Raw genomic sequence first — 20,464 nt, 5'->3', positions numbered from 1 at the left:
AAGCAGCTGCAGCAGGCACACGATCATGTAGCCCGGTGTTTGGGCACACTCGCGGCCAAAACCTGGGTGAAGTGGTGGGCTACCTAAGAGGCCTCACTGCCGCGCCACCACCGGGAGTCGTGTGGCTCCCAGCGATTCTCACGAGCAGCAAAAACTGGGATGGGCTTTCCTCGCCTGGTCTTTGCTGCTCGTGAGAATAGCTTCAATGAGTTCTTAGAATATATACATCAGTTTGATATATTATGATTTCAAGAAACTTGGGCCCAAAATAGAATAGAATTAAATAGGCATCAGGGTTTGACATTAGAAGCAGTTGCAGCCGAGCAGAAACGTAGACCATGTGGATGAGATGCCAGCGTTCTAGCTTCTACTTTAAATGCCACACTAGCTTATTTAGGCAGTAGCAATAACTTTTATTGTTAAAATTAGACATATTTCTCTGATTATTAGTTATATTTCTCCAACCTGCCAATTCAAAAAATTGTAAGGGGACCTGCTGGACTAATCAAGAACAATGTCTATTGAAGTCAGGAATTCAACACACATCAGCTTACGTGGTCATGGCTGGAGATTTCAATGCTTGAACGGATTATATCTTTTATTCCTCTAAGTCTAATAAAGCAGGAGGAAATGATGAGGACTTTGGAGTAAAGCTGAGAAACTCTAAAGACAATATTATCAATGCTGCAGGTTTTACATGATTTCAGTTTAAATTGAGGAGTCGCTTGAGACACTTACATGGCTCCACTTGTGGAGACCTTACTGGCAAATATACTTATAGCACTCTAGCAGGAAGTTGATCTATTGATGAGATGGTCATCTCCAAGTCAAATGACTGTCAATAGCTTAACAATAAATACCCAGGTCTTTAGTGACCATCAGCAGACCATTGGAATTAAGAATGAACGTGCCAGTCTTCCCTTTCCACAAAAAGTATTGTGAGCCTATCTTAAAGCTCTTGGAAATATCAATTCAAGGAGACTTAGGTGGTCATTTAAACTTGACAATATGCTCTACTAAAATGTCCTGATCTTTTATCATTAAAGCCATAGAAAGTGATTCATTAGTCTCAGCATTAGTAGCTTATGACACCGTGATTGTAGTTCTCTATAAACATTTGACTATTACCCAGTCAATTGGATGTTTCAACTCAATAAGGGGAAATCGTTAGTTTGATAGAGATTGAGGCAGGTCTCACGATCAGTGAGACCTGCCAGATAGCGTTCTGCGGGGAGAGCGGGATTAAGCCGCTCTCCCCGCAGAGGGATGCAGCCCTGGGCGGCCGAACCAATAGCCGACTCTGTCACGGAGCTGGCAAGGGATCAGGGGCCACACGGTGCCACGTGAGCGCACAGGGCATGATGGAGAGACCCCTGAGCCGGGAGGCTGCATTAGGCTCTCCGCCAGGGGTCTACTTGTGTTTTGCCACAGTGCAGAGTCATACCATGGCAACACACGACCAAAATACCCGGGTTAGCGGAGCGCTCGGTCCGCTAATCTGGGCTAAGGGGAGGTCTGCCTCATTGTATAAAACTGAAGAGGAATGTTCATGATCAATATTAGCAATACAGAGCTTCTAGTGTCAAAGTATTACCACATACCTATGTTCCGCTGAGGAATAATTATAAGAATCTCTTAACCAAGAAAGAAAACAGCAGAAAAAAACAGCTGGCAAATATTGATAGTGGCCACAATAAATAAGAACAGTAAAGTGTTGGCAAATGATCACAGCAACACTTACTGGTTATGACATAGCAAACGATTCCTGAAATCACATGGGAACATTTCCCCCCACTTGTAATGGTTCTGCAAGAGAATTAAAAGTAAAGTGTGCCGTCCAGCCGGTTCCCTATTCAGAATGTTAAATCAGAGTTCCCCACTGAAGGGTTGCCTGAGTAGAAACCAGTCTCAGAGCCGGAGATATTCAATTTTATAGCACAGTTAAAATCTGAGAAGGCTCCAGGTCAATTCCTTCTGAATTGTTCAAATCTAATGTTCACTGTTGAGTAAAACCTCTCACTTCATTGTTCACCCATATTGATATTTTTGGCTGTATTCCCCAAAGCTGGCTTAAAACACTTTATAAACAAGTTGATCTAGCAAGAACCAATCAGCCTACTTTCCTTTCACTGTCTCTTCATCTGGACTAAATTTGGTGCAAATCACGGTCCACAAGTTCGATCTCTTGTGCCTCAAATGTTCATATGTTCACTATCTTGGATTGGAGTGGATGTCATCACTACGAACTGCACCATTGAGGTGTCCCTGTGTGTCATTCACTACAGCTGTTCCAAATTTGGATCAAATCGGCTAGACAGTCCTCAAGTTAGTGCACTTGCGCCTCAAAAGTTTATGCATCTGCCATCTTGGGTGGAGTTGGGTGATATCACAACAAACTACCCAGTCAACCAGATAGCCGTTGAGGTGTCTCTATGTGTCACTCACTGCAACTACCTAATTAGGCTTAAATTGGTTAGACAGCCCACAAATTAGCCCGCTTGCACCTAAGAAGTTCATGTGGCCACCATCTTGAATTGGAGTGGATGACATCATCACACACCACACCATTTATTATTTATTTGTTTATTCGATTTCTATACCATTTGGAAAACCCTATGTGTCTCTACATCTGTAGCAAATTTGGTTCAAATTGGTTAAGCAGTTCACAAGTTAGCTCACTTGAGTCTCAAAGCTTTATGCTTCCACCATCATGAGTCAGAGTGGATGGCATCATCACAAACTACTTCACTGAGGTGTCCCTATGTATCACTCACTACAACTGTACGTAATTTGGTTCCGATCAGTTAGAAAGTACACAAAATTAGCCCACTTGAACCTCAGGTGTTCATGTGTCCACCATCTTGGATTGGGGTAGATGACATCATCACAAACTAGCCATTGAGGTGTCCCTATGTGTCCCTACAGCTGCAGCAAATTTGGTTCAAATCAGTTAAGCGGTCCACAAGTTAGCCCTCTTCGGGCTTAAAAGTTTATGCGTTTGCCATCTTAAATCGGCTTTGATGACATGATCACAAGCTTTGCCATCAAGGTGTCTGTGTGCGTCACTCACTGCAAACATACCCAATTTGGTTCAAATAGGTTAGGCAGTCCACAAATTAGCGCACTTGTGCCTCAGATGTTCATGTGGCCGCCATCTTGAATTAAAGTGAATGACATCACACACACCACACCATTAGGACATGCCTATGTGTCGCTACAGCTGTAGTAAATTTGGTTCGAATCGGTTAAGTGGTTCACAAGTTAGCCCACTTGAGCCTAAAAATTAGTCCGTCTGCCATCTTGGATCAGCATGGATGACATCATCACAAAGAATGCCATTGAGGTTTTCTTATATGTCACTCACAGCAACTGTACCTAATTTGGTCTAAATTGGTTAGACAGTCCACAAATTAGACCACTTGCTCCTCAGATGTTCACGTGGCTGCCATCTTTAATAATAATAATAATAATAATAATAATAATAATAATAATAATAATAAAGCATATTTTAAAGAAGAAACAATGCTATTCTGGGGAAATTATGGGACAATCCAATAGATTATAATAAAAAAGCAGACTGGATGAAAGAGGTCAAAAAATGTAACCAACAAATGCAAGATCTAACAATAACCAGAATTAATAAGTGAAAGAGCAAAGATAATTAAAAATTGGAGTGCTCCAGGCGACGATGAACTGTGTGGCTTTTGGCTTAAACACCTAACAAGCCTTCATAAACAACTATCAAAACAGTTCAATCACATTTTGCAAGGAGGTGATATTGAACAATGGCTAACAACTGGGAAAACTCCCCTCATAATGAAAGACCCAGCAAAAGGTGCATTTCCAAGTAATTATAGACCGATAACCTGTCTGCCAACCATGTTCAAATTATTAACTGGAATAATAGCAGATGAAGTGATGCAACACTTATTAACTAACAAACAGCTTCCAGTTGAACAGAAAGGAAATTGCCCAAACACCAGAGGCACAAAAGACCAGCTGCTGATTGACAAAATGATTTTAGAAAATTGCAAGAGAAGAAAAACCAATCGAAGTGTTGCATGGTTTGACTACAAGAAAGCCTTCGATTCATTGCCTCACACATGGATACTAAAATGTTTAGAAACAACTGGGGTCAGCAAAAACATTCAGATATTTATATAAAAAAGCAATGAGCATGTGGAGTACACAGTTAACAATCAATGGTGAGACACTTGGACAGGTTAACATTAGAAGAGGCATTTTCCAAGGGGACTCACTATCCTCTCTGTTGTTTGTAATCGCCATGACCCCACTTTCACAAATACTCAACAAAACAGGCCTTGGATACCAAACATCTAAAACATCCAGTCAAATCAACCATCTGCTGTACATGGACGATCTGAAGTTGTATGGAAAGTTCCAGTCAGAAATCGAATCACTGCTAAACACTGTCCGTATATTCAGTAGCGATATAGCAATAGAGTTTGGACTAGACAAGTGTGCTGCATTAATAATGAACAGAGGGAAAATAAGAAAAACAGAAGGAATAGAACTGCCCAATGGAAGCAAAATCAAGAACCTGGAAGAGAAAGAACATTACAAATACTTGGGCATTCTCCAGGCTGATAACATCGCACACACTGAAGTGAAAATAAAAATTGGAAGTGATTACATCAGGAGAGTTAGAAAAATCCTCAAGTCCAAACTCAATGGCGGGAAAACCATACAACCCATAAACACCTGGGTTATACCTGTTATCAGATACACTGCAGGAATAATAGACTGGACCCAGGCAGAGCGAGAGATGCTAGAGCATAAGACCAGGAAAATCATGACCATCAATCATGCTCTTGCTCTGCACCCCTGCAATGATGTCGATAGGCTATACCTCCCTCACAGCTCAGGTGGAAGAGGAATGCTGTAAGTCCATCAAACAGTAGAGGAGGAGAAAAGAGGCCTTGAAGGATATATCAAGGGCAGTGAAAAAGATGCACTTCAAATGGTCAATAATGCGAAACTATTCAACACCAATAAAACAAAGCAGGCCTACAAGAAAGAACAAGTCAAGAACCGAGCAGAAAAATGTTGAAATAAGCCCCTGCATGGCCAATATTTGCACAATATAAGTGGAAAATCAGACATCACCAAGACCTGGCAATGGCTTAAGAATGGCAACTTGAAGAAAGAAACAGAGGGTTTAATACTGGCTGCACAAGAACAGCCACTAAGAACAAATGCAATAAGAGCAAAAGTCAAAAAATCAACCACAAACAGCAAGTGCCACCTTTGTAAAGAAGCAGATGAAACCGTGGACCACCTAATCAGCTGTTGTAAAAAGATCACACAGACTGACTACAAGCAAAGGCATGACAAAGTAGCAGGGATGATATACTGGAACATCTGCAAAAAATACAAGCTACCTGTAGCCAAAAATGGGTGGGACCATCAAATTGAAAAAGTGGTAGAAAATGAAGATGTAAAAATATTATGGGACTTCCGACTACAAACAGACAAACATCTGCCACACAATACACCAGATATCACTGTAGTCGAGAAGAAAGAAAAACAAGTCAAAATAATCGACATAGCAATACCAGGAGATAGCAGAATAGAAGAAAAAGAAATAGAAAAAATCACCAAATACAAAGATCTACAAATTGAAATTGAAAGGCTATGGCAGAAGAAGACCAAAACAATCCCAGTAGTAATTGGCACCTAGGTGCAATTCCAAAACAACTTGAAGAGCACCTCAATACCATAGGGGCCACAGAAATCACCATCAGCCAATTACAAAAAGCAACTTTACTGGAAACGGCCTATATTCTGCGACGATATGTATAATAATATCAGCAACAACATTGATAATAAAATTCAGCCATCCCAGGTCCTTAGGAAGGACTCGATGTCTGGATAAAACAAGCCAGTCAATAACACCTGTCTGACTGTGTAAAGAACAACAACAACAACCATATTTATACCCTGCTCGGCTTGCAGCACACTAGCAATAGTAATAGCAATAGCACATACATTTATATACCGCTCTATAGCTGGAAGCTCTCTAAGCGGTTTACAATGATTTAGCATATTGCCCCCCAACATTCTGGAAGGATGTTGACCTCGGAAGGATGAGTCAACCTTGAGCCCCTGGTCAGGATCGAACTTGTAACCTTCTGGTTACAGGGCGGCAGTTTTACCACTGCGCCACCAGGGGCTCTACTGCTTGGGGCAGCTCATAACTACTTATCTACTGATCTGTTCCCCTAAGACAGTTGTAATTAGGGATGTGCTACATTTTAAAATGACATAGGAACATAGGAAACTGCCATATACTGAATCAGACCCTTGGTCTATCTAGCTCAGTATTGTCTTCACAGACTGGCAGTGGCTTCTCCAAGGTTGCAGGCAGGAATCTCTCTCAGTTCTATCTTGGAGAAGCCAGGGAGGGAACTTGAAACCTTCTGCTCTTTCCAGAGCGGCTTCATCCCCCGAGGGGAATATCTTGCAGTGCTCACACATCAAGTCTTCCAGCTAAATATGTGATGTAGTTTTATGTTGTTTGCCATCTGAAATGACAGAAAAATTAGTGACATGCCATTTTATGTGGTGCTGTTTGAAAAGCTGCTTCACTTTCACTTCTCAGAGCTGTGGGTTTTTTTTAAATTGGTTTGAGCCAATTGTGGGGCGGGCGGAGGAGGAGTCAGGACCAATAATTAACCAGCATAGCTTGTACCTGTCAATCCTGGCTTGGCCTTTTATTTTTATTTAACCTGAGACACAGACAGTATGGACAGCTTCACTATATTCTGCGACGATATGTATAATAATAACAGCAACAACATTGACAATAAAATTCTGGCATCCCAGGTCCTTGGGAAGGACTCTATGTCTGGATAAAACAAACCAGTCAATAACAGCTGTCTGACTGTGTAAAATAATAATAATAATTATTATTATTATTATTTCTTGTTTACACAGTCAGACAGGTGTTATTGACTGGTTTGTTTTATCCAGACATAGAGTCCTTCCCAAAGACCTGGGATGGCTAAATTTTATCATCAATACTGTTGGTTATTATAGATATCGTTGCAAAATATAGGCTGTTCCCAGTAAAGCTGCTTTTTGTAATTGGCTAATGGTGATTTCTATGGCCCCTATGGTGTTGAGGTGCTCTTCGAGGTCATTTGGAACTGCACCCAGGGCGGCAATTACCATTGGGATTATTTTGGTCTATTTCTGATTATTATTATTATTATTATTATTAAGCATATTTTATACTGCCCAAAACTTACATCTCTGGGCAGTTTACAGCAAGATTAAAAAGTAAAACTTTAATTAAAAACAAAAATTAAAAGCCAGAAATTTAAAACACAATTTAAAATTTTAAAACAATATTCCAAAAACATTAAAACAATCAAAACAATATCAGTTAAAAGCCTGGGTGAAGAGATGCATCTTTAAAGAATTTTTAAAAGTTGTCAGAGATGGGGAGGCTCTTATTTCACCAGGGAGTGTATTCCAAAGCCTCAGGGCAGCAACGGAGAAGGCCCGTCCCTGAGTAGCCACCAGATGAGCAAGTGGCAAATGCAGACGGACCTCTCCTGATGTTCTCAACAGGCAGTGGGGTTCATGATGAAGACGACGTTCTCTTAAATACCCAGGGCCCAAGCTGTTTAGGGATTTATAGGTTATGACCAACACCTTGTATTTTGCCTGGAAACATATCGGCAGCCAGTGTAACTCGTTCAACACGGCAGTAATATGGTCTCTCCTAGATGGCCCAGAGACCAGCCTGGCTGCCACATTCTGGACCAACTGTAGTTTCCGGACTACGTACAAGGGCAGCCCCACATAGAGCGCATTGCAGTAATCCAGTCTGGAGGTTACCAGCAGATGTACTACTGTTTTGAGGTCGTCTATCTCAATATGCCAGCTGCAGCCACAGAAATGGACACAGCTGGCATATCAGCCAAAGCTGATAGGAGGCACTTCTGGCCACTGCCTCAAACTGGGACACCGAGGAGAGACTTGGATCCAGAAGCACCCCTAGACTGCGTACTTGTTTCTTCTTGGGAAGTGTGACCCCATCCAGAACAGTCAGATCAAAATCGTCTCTCGAGTTCCGACCCCGCACAATGAGTACCTCCGTCTTATCTGGATTCAGTCTCAGTTTGTTATCCTTCATCCAGCCCATTACCACCTCCAGGCAGGCATTTAGGGAGGTTATGCCCTCTCCTGATGATGCCGACATGGAGAAATAGATTTGGGTGTCATCAGCATACTGATAGCACCCTGCACCAAATCTCCTGATGATCTCTCCCAGCGGTTTCATGTAGATGTTAAACAACATCAGAGACAATACGGAGCCCTGAGGGACACCGTACCCAAGTTCAGATTTTGAGAAACAACAGTCTCCAAGAAACACCATCTGGAACCTGCCCAAGAGGTAGGAGCGGAACCACTGCAAAGCAGTGCCTCCCACCCCCAACCCCCTCAGACGCTCCAGAAGGATACTATGGTCGATAGTATCGAAAGCCGCCGAGAGGTCCAAAAGGACCAACAGAGTCACACTTCCTCTGTCCATTCCCAATTGGAGATCATCCATCAGGCCGACCAAGGCAGTCTCCAACCCATAGCCAGCTTGGAAGCCAGTTTGAAATGGGTCTAGATAATCAGTTTCCTCCAAGACCATCTGGAGCTGGGAGGCCACCACCCTCTCAGTCACCTTGCCCAGCCACGGAAGGTTGGAGACAGGCCTGTAGTTACTCAGCTCTGAGGGATCCAAGGTAGGCTTCTTCAGAAGCGGTCTAATAATTGCCTCCTTAAGACTAGGAGGCATCCTACCTTCCCTCAGAGATGCATTTATGATCTCTACCAGGTCTTCTACAACAACCCCACTGCCTGAGGACAGGTGGTGGGCCGCAGTGTTCCAATCAATTTGTCCACATCCTCAGGAGTCATAAACTGGAACTGATCCAACCTAACCACGTAAGAGGAGTCGCTGGATACCTCCACAGCAGATACTGAAGTAAGTGTGGAGACAAAATCCAAGTTGGCCCGAATACGAGAGATTCTTTCCACTAAAAATTCATTAAACACATCACAGTGGGTAATCGATGGTTTCAGATTCCGATTCAAGGGAGGAGCGGCACATACTAGTCCTCTCACAACCATGAACAACTCCGCTGGACGTGAACTTGCGGATGCAATACGGGTAGAAAAGAATAGCTTCCTTGCCGCACATATCACCTGAGCAGGTCTTCAAATGAGTTCTATGTTGCAATCTGACGGATTCAGGCGAGTCTTTCTCCACCTGTGCTCTAGTTGTCTACCTCGCTGCTTCAGCCCCCGTAGTTCTTTCGTATACCAAGGGGCCAGTTTTCAAGCGGGTCAGAGAGGATGCTTAGGAGCAATCATGTCTACTGCCCCGGTGAGTTTGCTGTTCCAGTTCTCCACTAGGATATCAACAGGATCACCGGCAGAGCCAACACTGATTCCCTCCAAGGCTTCTTGAAATCCTATGGGATCCAATAACCTTCTTGGGCGGACCATCCTAATAGGTCCCTCGCCCCTGCGAAGGTGGGGTGTGACTGTGAGTCCAACCTTAACCAGATGGTGGTCCATCCATGACAATGGGGAAATCACAGGAGTCCCCACCCACAGAACACCACCCTGATCAGAGTGAAAGACCAAATCATGCGTGTGACCTGCAATGTGCGTCGGTCTCGAGACCACCTGAGATAGGCCCATAGTCGTCATGGCCGCTATGAACTCCTGAGCCTGGACAAATTGGTCCCGAAATGAACATTGAAGTTGCCCAGCACCACAAGCCTAGGCGACTCCAATACCAAACCCGAATTGGAGTGGATGACATCATTCAGTCTTTCATTCATTCATCCGATTTCTATACCGGCCTTCCAAAAATGGCTCAGGGAGGTTTGCACTGAGAAATAACAAACAAATAAGATGGAACCCTGTCCCCGAAGGGCTCACAATCTAAAAAGCAACACAAGATAGACACCAGCAACAGTCACTGGAGGTACTGTGCTGGGGTGAATAGGGCCAGTTACTTTCCCCCTGCTAAATAAAGAGAATCACCACATTAAAATGTGCCTCTTTGCCAAGTTAGCAGGGGGATGCCATTTGGATGCCATTTGGAAATCCCTGTGTGTTTCAACAGCTGTAGCAAATTTGGTTCAAAGCGGTTAGGCGGTTCACAAGTTAGCCCACATGTGCCTAAAGGTTTAGGTGTCCGCCATCTTGGATTGGGGGGGGATGACATCATCACAGACTATGCCGTTGGGGTGTTCCTATGTGTCCCTACAACTCTACCCAATCTGGTTCATATTGGTCCAGGCGTCGTGAAGTTGATGGGGGGCGGGAACACACGGATGGACAAACACACGGACAGACACACAGACAGAGACACAGAATGCCGGGTGATCTCATAAGCCTACTGGAAAGTAGGCTAAAAAGGTTCTAAACTAGATCCTTAAAATTATAGACCTATAAGTCTCCTGTCAATAACTGGCAATCTGTTGGAGATTCAGCTCCGCATGACATCAACCTTTTGCACCAGTAACCCTAATGACAACTAGGGCATTGGGAGTAGAGATAGTCAGTCAGGGTCTCCTACTCTTTCCTGATGATCTCTGCCGCTATGACCCCTCAGTTGATTGAATGTACTCAGAAACTTCCTGGGAGTGACTTCCTCCTTCTCCACAGAATGCTTCTAGCTTGCTCGCTCAGCACCATGTTTCTATAGGTCTCTCACTGACCAACATGTAGCCAGAACCTAGACATAGGTTCATTTCATTGTAAGTCATTTCCTCCAACACAAACTCTATGCCATATATCTTAATTAAAAATTAGTTGAGGGGTGAAGTGAATAACATCTTTAGTACTGAACAAACTGCATTCTGAAGGGGGCACTCCACTTTAGATCATGCTACTGAAAGTTTCTGGAATGTAGGGGGTTGCCCACAACCCATATTAGCATGCTGGTGTCTACCTTATTTTCCTGTTTAAATTATGAGCCCTTTGGGGACAGGAAACCATCTTAATTTTTTTAAAAAATTCTGTGTAAACCACTTTGAGAACTTGTGTTGAAAAGTGGTATATAAGTAGTAGCAGCAGCAGCAGCACAATTGAACTTGCTTGTGTGAGTTGGGGGCTCAAGTACTTTTATTTCAGGCATCCAGCCTGCCTGGAACTGCTGGTGGTAGCAGTGAAAACCCTTCTTGGAGGAATCTGGGGGTGTAAAGGCTTGGAAAGTAACATTTCTCACATTGCTGTTGATGGTGTTTCAGTTGTGTTTATTTTTAGATTGTAGACAGGGAGCCATTTTCTCAATTATTTTGCTATGTAAACTTTTTTGTGCTCAAGTTAATTCTCAACTCTCGGTGGAAAAGGAAAGCTATTACCATGTTACATTCAAAAGAGGGTTGCACAATGCTGCATATAGCTTGAATCTGCTATAAGCAGCACTAATCATATGACCCAGAGGGAAGGCAAAACAAAGCAATGCCATGCAAATAGGTGTTGTGGCCTTGTCAGTCCATTAGCACTACTTTGAAATGCCAACTTAGAATTGTGGGTAGGCCAGTTAGCCAGGACCGGTGCCAGACTATTTGCGACCCCTCTGAGGTCTGCATTCTGCGCCCCTCTGAGTTCTGTGCCCTAAGCAGCTCCCTAGTTGGCCTGATGGTAACACCGGCCCTGCAGTTAGCACTGAGGAGTGACTTTTAATAATTGGACAATCTGGGCAGGAGACCAAAGCTGCCTCCAAAAATAAAGAAAGAGGGTTTTCTGATTCCTTCTCATTCTTTTTCTCTAGTCATAAGTCTAAAGTATTTTGGTTACCATGGCTATGGACAGAGGCGCTCTTACCCCTGGACTTCCGGGCTGAAGTCCAGGGCATCCAGTCCCCTTGGGGGTCCCCAAATCCTTTTTAGTCTGTCCCAGGTGGTGTGGTCACGTTAAAAATGTGTGTGAAATAGTGTTTGTGTGTGTGAGAGGAGCCTTCAAAAACCTTTAGGTCTATGCTCCAAAATTCCCTAGGTGCCCCTCTGATTATGGAACCGGTTGTCCAAGAGCCACTGAAAACATATCTAGAAAATCAGAAGTAATTTCAAAGGCTCAACATAGATTAAAAGCCACTCAGAGAAATGTCACAATGGAACTCAGGAGGAACAATGGTCCATTGGGACATGACCTCACTTGTTACACCTCCCCTTTGCTCACTCATCGGTCACATGAGCAGAGGTGCTATCTGGGAGCAGAAGCATATGCTTTTCTCTGCTCTGTTATAGTGTTGTATATTGACATATACAACATATATAGTTGTATTATATTATTATTATATTACATATATCGTTGTATATATGTTGTATATACAACATATATAGTTGTATATAGAGAGAGTATAATATATTGACAAAAAGAGATAGAAAGAAAGCGTGCATACGTGCATCTGTGTTTGTGCTTAGGCTTTCTTTTAGTGAGAGAAACAAAGGGAGCAAGATGTAAGTAGGATTTCATAGAGGTTTCTACTTTCTGATTCTATCATTCTCTTTGTGATTTCAGGAGAGCCTTGGGGCTTCCTCCTCTCTATCTAAGACAAGCATCTTTTTAATAGAGGTTGTCCTCAGGGCATGTTCTGATGCTTCAATACACCTGTGTGTGTATCTTCATGAGTCCAGGTGCTGGACCATTTATTTGACCCTTTTAAGCAAAGGCTAGTGCCACCTACTGGCTGGACATATTAGAGCAACATTTCCTAACAGGTGGCCCAAGCTCAGTCTAGGGGCAAAGAGCAGGAGGACCCTGCAAGCCCCACCTCTCATCTTCTTTCCACTTGGTTCTAGGCTGCAAAGGCTGCGGACCCTCCTGCGTAACCGGAGGCCCAAGTCTGCTCCACCAGAAGGAAGCAGCAAGAGAAAAAAAGAGGGTGCCACAGTTCCCATGGCTGCTCATCCCAAGAGCTGGCACTTCATTGCCTGCTGCAGAAAACCAAAAGAGCAACAGGAACCTGAGCAGCAGGGAGGGGTTGGCATCAGCACTCCACCAGCCCCTCCCAGAGCAAAATGGTATCATCTCTGCAGGAGGAGGGAGGCTGTCGCTCTCAAGAATGGGAGGGATGCACACAAACACAGGCAAAGCTCCAGAGGACTTGAAAACCTGTCTGGAGGTAAGGAGATGCTCAGGATTGGGGGGGCAGGGTGGATTTAGGGGTTGAGAATCTTAGAAACTGAGGCCAATAGGTGAGGCTGGGAGGCAAAGCAGGTTCCCAGGTCGCTGTACTCTTCCTAAACAAAGAGGGATCCAGTGAGAAGAAACTGGGTCCTTTTTGGAGGAAGGACACAGATGGGTGCATTAATATGTCTCCACATTCTTCATGTTCTTTCCCCCATATTCATCAGTGAGCGGTATGCACTGCTCCCTCGACTCCTCAGACCAGTCCCAGCTGGAGAACCTAGAACTGGTTGAGGAGGTCATGGTGGACCGCTCAACACAGACGGTCTGGGAAGACCAAAGTGAAACTGAGAGGCAAAGCTCCAGAGCAGATTGGAACCAGTCTGGAGGTGAGGAGATGCTCAGGATTTGGGGGGATTTAGGGGTTGGGAATGGAGAATCTTAGAAATTGAGGCCAATAGGTGAGGCTGGGAGGCAAAGCAGGTTCCCAGGTCGCTATACTCTTCCTAAACAAAGAGGGTTCCAGTGAGAAGAAACTGGGTCCTTTTTGGAAGAAGGACACAGATGGGTGCATTAATATGTCTCCACATTCTTCATGTTCTTTCCCCCATATTCATCAGTGAGCAGTATGCACTGCTCCCTCGTCTCAGACCAATCCCAGCTGGAGGACCATAAACTGGATGAGGAGCTAACCGTGGGCAGCCCAAAAGAGCGGGTCTCCAGATGGGAAAACATGGGCTACACGGACAGCCAAAGCTCCAGAGCAGTTTGGAACCAGTCTGGAGGTGAGGAGATGCTCAGGAATTGGGGGGATTTAGGGGTTGAGAATCTTAGAAATTGAGGCCAATAGGTGAGGCTGGGAGGCAGAGCAGGTTCCAAGGTAGCTATACTCTTCCTAAACAAAGAGGGTTTCAGTGAGAAGAACCTGGGTCCTTTTTGGAAGAAGGACACAGATGGGTGTATTAATATGTCTGCACATTCTTCCTGTTCTTTCCCCCAGATTCAGTGGTCAGCAGCATGTACTGCTCCCTTTTCTCCTCCAGCTCCTACCACTCTGAGGTGGAGGACTGCAAAGTGGATGAGGATCTCATGAAAATCATACACAGGCATATGGAGGACAGAGAGGAGGTACAAAACCCCACATCCCAGGTGCTTCCTCCACAGGTTGCTTCCATGTTCTGGACCTTTACCTTTCCAATTGCTTTTCTGCCATCAGATGGAAGGGAGGGGGGGTGGGCACGAACGGTGGTTCCACATGACATGTCATATAGGACTGTCACGGTGATATTCCCTGTGAAAATCAGCAATGCCTCTCCCTACAGTCATGATCTTACTGCATGATGAGACTCAGAATTAAGCCCCATTCAGCACCTGCTCCTTTATTTCATTTCTGCCTCCTCAGTCCTCACTCCTTTCTTTCCAAGTGGCTTCTGCAACTTGGGCTGATTCAGAGGCACACAAGTGAACAGGAAACAACTGAGACAAGGGGCAGAAGCCTATTTAAGGATTTCCTTTAAGGGACGGAAGTCCTGGGAAGCCTCCAGAGTGCCGTGCCTGGATATTCTGGCTCTTCCCTTGCATTTTAACTCCCGAATTGCACCACAAAGAGGGTGTGGAAAAAGACAAGAGGGCATCATTGGAAATACTGGAAAGTGCTGGGTTGCCCTGCCCTCCGTGTCATCTGGATCCCCTGAAAACACTGAATGGAGGAAATGTGTGCCTCTGGGGGGAAATGACTGGAGCAGAAGCAGCCACGGAGCCCAGAACAGTTTCCATAGTAGCCTACAGGATCCCACCCCTTTTGATTCCATCCCCTTTTCAGTTCTGCCATCTCTCTGTGCACTAGCAGAATGCTATGCAGGGTGGGAAAGTCCTCAATTCCTCTCTCATTCAGAGCCACCGCGGGATGGGTGCTGGACTCTATCAGAATGTCCTCTCTTACCTAACTGCTTGACTCTCTTGCAACTTCAGAGAGCCAGCAATCAGGATGAGGATGTCCATTTCCTCGCGGTCCTCTGTACTTGCTGCAAGGCTGCATATAAGAGCGGCCGGGAGAGTCTGGATCTCCCCTACAGCAAAGGACAACTGATAAAAGCAATCGTGGTGAGTGAGAAAGAGGACCAGAAATCGAGTGAAAAGATGGAAGTTAAATAAGGGGTGGGACTGGGAGGTCAACACATTTGTGTAATCAATATAGATTCCGCCTTTTAACACCAAACTGCTCCCAGGGCAGCTCACAAGCTTATCTTGAGAAGGTTCTGTAAAAGAAAGGCTTGCGGATTTGCTAGAGAGTAGGACAATGCAGCCTTTTGGAACAGGACCACTAAGTCCACTTGAAAACAGCCACAAGACTGCGGCGTACTTATAATTCCCACTCAAGGGAGTTAAGTGGTCGATCAAGATATAGACAAGTGCTTTGGAAGGAAGGTTGGAAGGTTGGGTGAGGTTGGAAGGAAAGCTCAAGAGTGGGCTGAAATAACCCCTACTAGGAAGCATCATGAATTGATGCTTCTCTGCTCTGTTTTGGCCCTTGGTCTTTCTCAGGTGGTGATGGAGAAGTCCCCTGTGCAGTCTGGGCCTACCATTCTCCTGCTTTATGCCATGGCTGCCATCTCCTGCCTCAGGTATCTTTTCTGGGAGAAGGGGGATCTCTCTTCACAATAAGCCAAGACGACTGGCAAAAGGGGTGCAGTGAAAGGGGCGAGTGAGGGGAGAAAACCTTCAGACCTGCTCAAAAGCCCCAGAGCAGTTAAAATAAAGGGGAGAGACACGGGCAGAAAAGGAAACGGAAATTGCCTATAAAAAAGAAGGGGTCTTCCCTTTGGCCCACAACACTATCAGTACAAGTGGCTGGAAAAAGAACGGGGATGTATTGGCTCTGTGATGGCCCCAGTGGAGTTTTGATTCCTCTGGAAGCTGCTGAAAATAAAATATTTTTTAATGCTGGACATACAGTAATTTGGGCTAAGCCAGAATGCAAAGCCATAATTCGGGAGGGAACAGAGTCGTGTCTGAACTGGCCCGATAGCCTGCAACGACTTTGGGGTAAATCCAGCTGATATGTGGACTCACGCTCTCTATTCTGGAGGATATTCGAACTAAAAGCCATGTGTGTAAAAGCTCCAGGTAGGACTTGGGGGGGAGCAAGGTGAGGCAGCAATTTGCGCCTCACCTCAGGCTCCCAAATACCTTGGGCTGCACCTGAGGATGACAGCCTCTCCCCCACCCTGCATAACTTATCTTTCCCCTCTACCCTGCCAGCAAAATCAAGCCTCCAACTGACCCAGAGCTAGAGTCTGCGATCCTGCGCTTTGCTGTTCGCGGGGTCATAACAGTGCAAGCAGGACATGTCCACAAACAGGTACATTCTTATGGAATTCATCAAACACACCTCCTGGAGCCATGATTGTTAATTCCCTGAGATACCTTCTATCTTCAGGGGTGCAGTGGGCAAACAAAGCAGAGGAGGTGATTCACGGGTGCTGACACAGTCTCTTTCCATCTCCTTCATTGCATGGCCCGTGGGCCGCTGGTGGCCTCGACTTTCCTATCCTCACCCCCGGCTGATGAGGCCCAAGCTCCCCAATGCCTTCTGCTGTGCCTTCTGAGTAGCAGCGAGAGACGGGAAAGACAGGAAGGTGCCTGGAGAGCCCCCTCAGTGTGCACACTCCCCGCTCGCCACTGGGTCACATGCTGCTAGGGGTGGGGGCACTGGACCAATCACAGGCCTGTGGCAGAAGGCAGAAGGAGATGTGGAAGTGGCAGCAGAATGGGCGAGTGCCGGCAGCCTCTGCCGCATAACCAGTGAAGGTCACTGGTCTATTTTGTCATCCGGAATCCATGGAATGGCTTTGATGGAAGGCTCTCACCTTGACTGTGCTGAGCTCCTCTTTGTTGACATGCTGGAGGGCGGGGCCTGGGGGGAGTGCCGCAATTACACACTGGCTCTCTCTTTTCTTTCAGGCTCTGCACAAACTCGCAGCAGACAATCTGGAGCTGATGCTGAGGGGTTTTTTGTCAGAGGCCCCAACCACACAGCATCTCTTGTCCCTCCTGGAGGTAAGAACATTGAAGAGGTGGTGAGGTGGGAAGGAGAGCCCGGCAGGGAGAGATGGACACCTGGGCCACATGTAGTCAGCGGGAATGCCCACCATGCACCACTGTGGCTCTTCTGTGATTGGCAGCCCAACGGAAAAGGCAGGAACATCATGCGCAATCTCATACAACATGCTGTTGAACAGCATCACATATGCTCTACACATCTCTGAATAAAAGCTTGATCAGGAACAGTATCCCCAAATCAAAGAGACGCAGGAGAGGAACAACTGAGCAGACTCACCTGTTCCATCCTAGAGATCTCTGGGAAGCCACTCACTTCCTCTCCTGGACACAAAGGGCTAGACTATACATGCACAGACTCAAGAGGTAAAGCTTCTCCTTGAAAGCACCACTTCAGGGAGCAAGTGGCTGAGCAGATACTTAAATGCTCCCTGTGGCAAATCAGTACTGCCCTTGACCCTGGCTCCCCCCAAAAGGATTCTCAACTTGACTCTTAGCCAATATAAGGGCATAGGGGAAGAATTGACACCAGCTCTGTGAAGAAATTCTGCTATACGTGTACAGGAGTGGCTGGAGGAATAGTTTCAAATCCAGGCAAAGGGGCATGAGAAAGCTAGATAGGTCCCTCACAGGTGCATCACACAGGCTTCCGACACCTCAGTATGAGCAGTTGACAGATTCCCACAGAAAAACAGAGGGCAGAGGAGGAGAGGTGAGAATGGGAGGAAATCCGACTCCTTCCTTCCAGACCAGAGGCTTCACTGGAGTCCCTGACTAAGTCCATGCGGGAGGCAGTTGTGTGATGAGGCACGGGGATAGTCAAGAGTTCATACGGCGTGACAGAGACAAAAGGAACTTAAAAACAGGACTATGACTCCCTGTTTCCTGGAAATAGCCCTGAGAAGCCAAGCATTCCTTTTATACGAAACATACCTGTTTGTTTGTTTGTTTGTTTGTTTGTTCAATTTCTATACCGCCCTTCCAAAATGGCTCAGGGCGGTTTACACAGAAAAATAATAAATAAATAAGATGGATCCCTGTCCCCAAAGGGCTCACAATCTAAAAAGAAATGTAAGCGAGACACCAACAACAGTCACTGAAGGTACTGTGCTGGGGGTGGATAGGGTCAGTTGCTAAATAAAGTCAGGCTTTTGGTTTATCATTTTAAAGTTTTAGGTTTTAGAGTTTTTAATCTGTGTTCTAAACTCTTTTAATTGGGTTAATATTTTAACAGGGTTTTTTTTAAGATTGTGAGCTGTATAGGGACTTGTATCTGGGGTGGTATAGGGCCATGTTAAATACTGTAAATAAATAAATGTTAGCTGCATGTAATGAGATTCTGCGGTGCTGTTTCTCTTTCAGCACATCAACATCTGGATCCTCTCCAGGAATGCCCAGGAGAGAGCTCGAGCCAGCAAACAATGCGCCAGCTTGCTCCGCTTTAGTGTCATGATGCCTGATTGTGATGTGAGTATTACCACACACAGGTTGGCATAACTTGGTTTTGAAGGCCAAGAGAGTCCTTGTTTTGGGAGGCAACCATAGCAAGAGAAGCAAGTGGAAATCCTTATTCTCTTCTTGCTTTGTGGAGTGAGTCTGAAGGCTGGACTCCTTGCATCGAAGTGGCCTGAAGACTTGTCACAGTCTCTGGAGCTGTTTCCTTTTGAGCTCACATTTGTCCCTTCGATTTGAGGGCAACAGAGGGAAAGCCAAGAATCAAAGTGGGGAAGTGAGATTGGCCTTGTCTGCACCTTCCTCTGGTCTCCGAAGACCAGAGATGCATTTCATGGAGCTCTGAAACCAGGCACAGTTCTAGCTCAGGATAGTGGGACTCTGTGTACTAAATTCAAAGCTAATCAGTCACTTGGCTGATTTTTAATTTTTTTTTTCCTGACAGGGAGGGCATTTCACTTTTTTCTTTTTTTAATTTCCCTGTTGATCTTGCACAAGACTGCAATCAGCCACCAGGTGGCAGCCTTGTGCAAGAGCAACAGGGAAAGCACCCTTCCTGTCTAAAAAATTATTAAAAATCAAACCATTGTCTCAAGGGCTTCAAATTTAATACACAGAATCCTGCTATCATGTGCTACAACAGAGCTTGGTTTAAGAGCTCCATGGCCAGCCCTCCCCAACTTAAGAATTTTTTTATAATTTTCCATTGATTCCTACGTTAAAAAACAAAAGAAAAAACACCCTTGTAGCTGGCAATAGAGACATGTCGCAGCTTGGCCAAGATCCATGACAAATTAATTTTAATTTTAAAAAAATGAGTTGAGCTTTTCAGGAAGGAAGAATTTTTAAAATTAAAGAAAAAATAGAAATGAATGAATGGAAGTTGATTCCAGGGCACAGGAAACAAGTCTGCCCAGAGTGCTATCATGTCAGCAAAGACTCGGCAAAGCCACCCCTCCATCTCATCTTGATCCACTTTATCCGTGGGGTCTCTCCACACATCAGCATCGTATCTGCAGAATGACAGAGTATCCCAGGAAAACATTTTAGGAAGTACAACTCTTTTTGGATGCAGATACTCTGAATTAAGCTCCATTTGTGAAGATAAAACCTGTATAATTCCGCTTGCTAGGTGAACAGTACCTTGCTGACATAGTAATGAATTTGGTCTAAATCCCACCCTCATAGGAATGCACCCCAAGCCCCATGTGGAAAAGCTCCAGGAGGGGGCAGGCAGAGTAAGAGAGAGGTGATAGTTAAAAATCAGTTGGATGACAATTGGTCAGACAATGAAGAGGGAGAAGCTAAGCTGGAGGCTTGGGTCAAGGGAGGAGTAGTGAACAGGAGGGACTTTTCTGGAGAAGAGAGAAGTCAGGCTTAAGGAGAGGCAGAGGATAAATCCAGAGAGGCGGAGGGTAGATCTGAACGTCCTGAGAGGGGAGGCACATCAGGAAGAAAGCGATCAGGTTAGGCACCTAACCCCTATGTGGAGAGGAGGAAAAGTAAGAAAGAAACTTAACTCAGAACATTTCTGTAAGCTGTAAGTTATAAGAATTTTAACATCATTCTGAAACCACTATGCTTATGTATATCTGAAACCTTGTTGAAACCATCACGCTTAGATTCCCCCCCCACGCAAAAAACCCAATAAAACTTGTTACTTAGGTATGTTTTATTTCCTCTCCCTCAACACCAGCAGAAGGACTATGCTATCACACAAACAAGATGGGGGGAAAGTGAGAGTTGGTCTCAGATCCTTTCTAATGAGGTCTGAGTGGTG

At 45.0% G+C, this 20,464-nt stretch overlaps 1 protein-coding gene across 5 annotated transcripts in view; it reads right to left on the bottom strand.

Moving 5' to 3' along the window:
* Positions 1-20,464, bottom strand: part of LOC128339300 (RNA-binding protein 12-like) — a 59,711-nt gene that overhangs the window by 24,727 nt on the left and 14,520 nt on the right. Inside the window, exon 3 of one of the 5 annotated variants that reach the window (XR_008312966.1) lies at positions 19,468-19,697. The exons of the other annotated variants lie outside the window; for them this stretch is intronic. The gene's annotated coding sequence lies outside the window, so the exon portion shown is untranslated. Of the gene's footprint in view, positions 1-19,467; positions 19,698-20,464 lie in introns of those variants that run through there. 5 annotated transcript variants of the gene reach the window in all.

The sequence above is a fragment of the Hemicordylus capensis genome, chromosome 1, assembly GCF_027244095.1.
Source record: "Hemicordylus capensis ecotype Gifberg chromosome 1, rHemCap1.1.pri, whole genome shotgun sequence".
Taxonomy (NCBI): domain Eukaryota; kingdom Metazoa; phylum Chordata; class Lepidosauria; order Squamata; family Cordylidae; genus Hemicordylus; species Hemicordylus capensis.
Note: the sequence above shows the minus strand (reverse complement) of the source record. Positions and strands in the feature narration are given on the sequence as shown.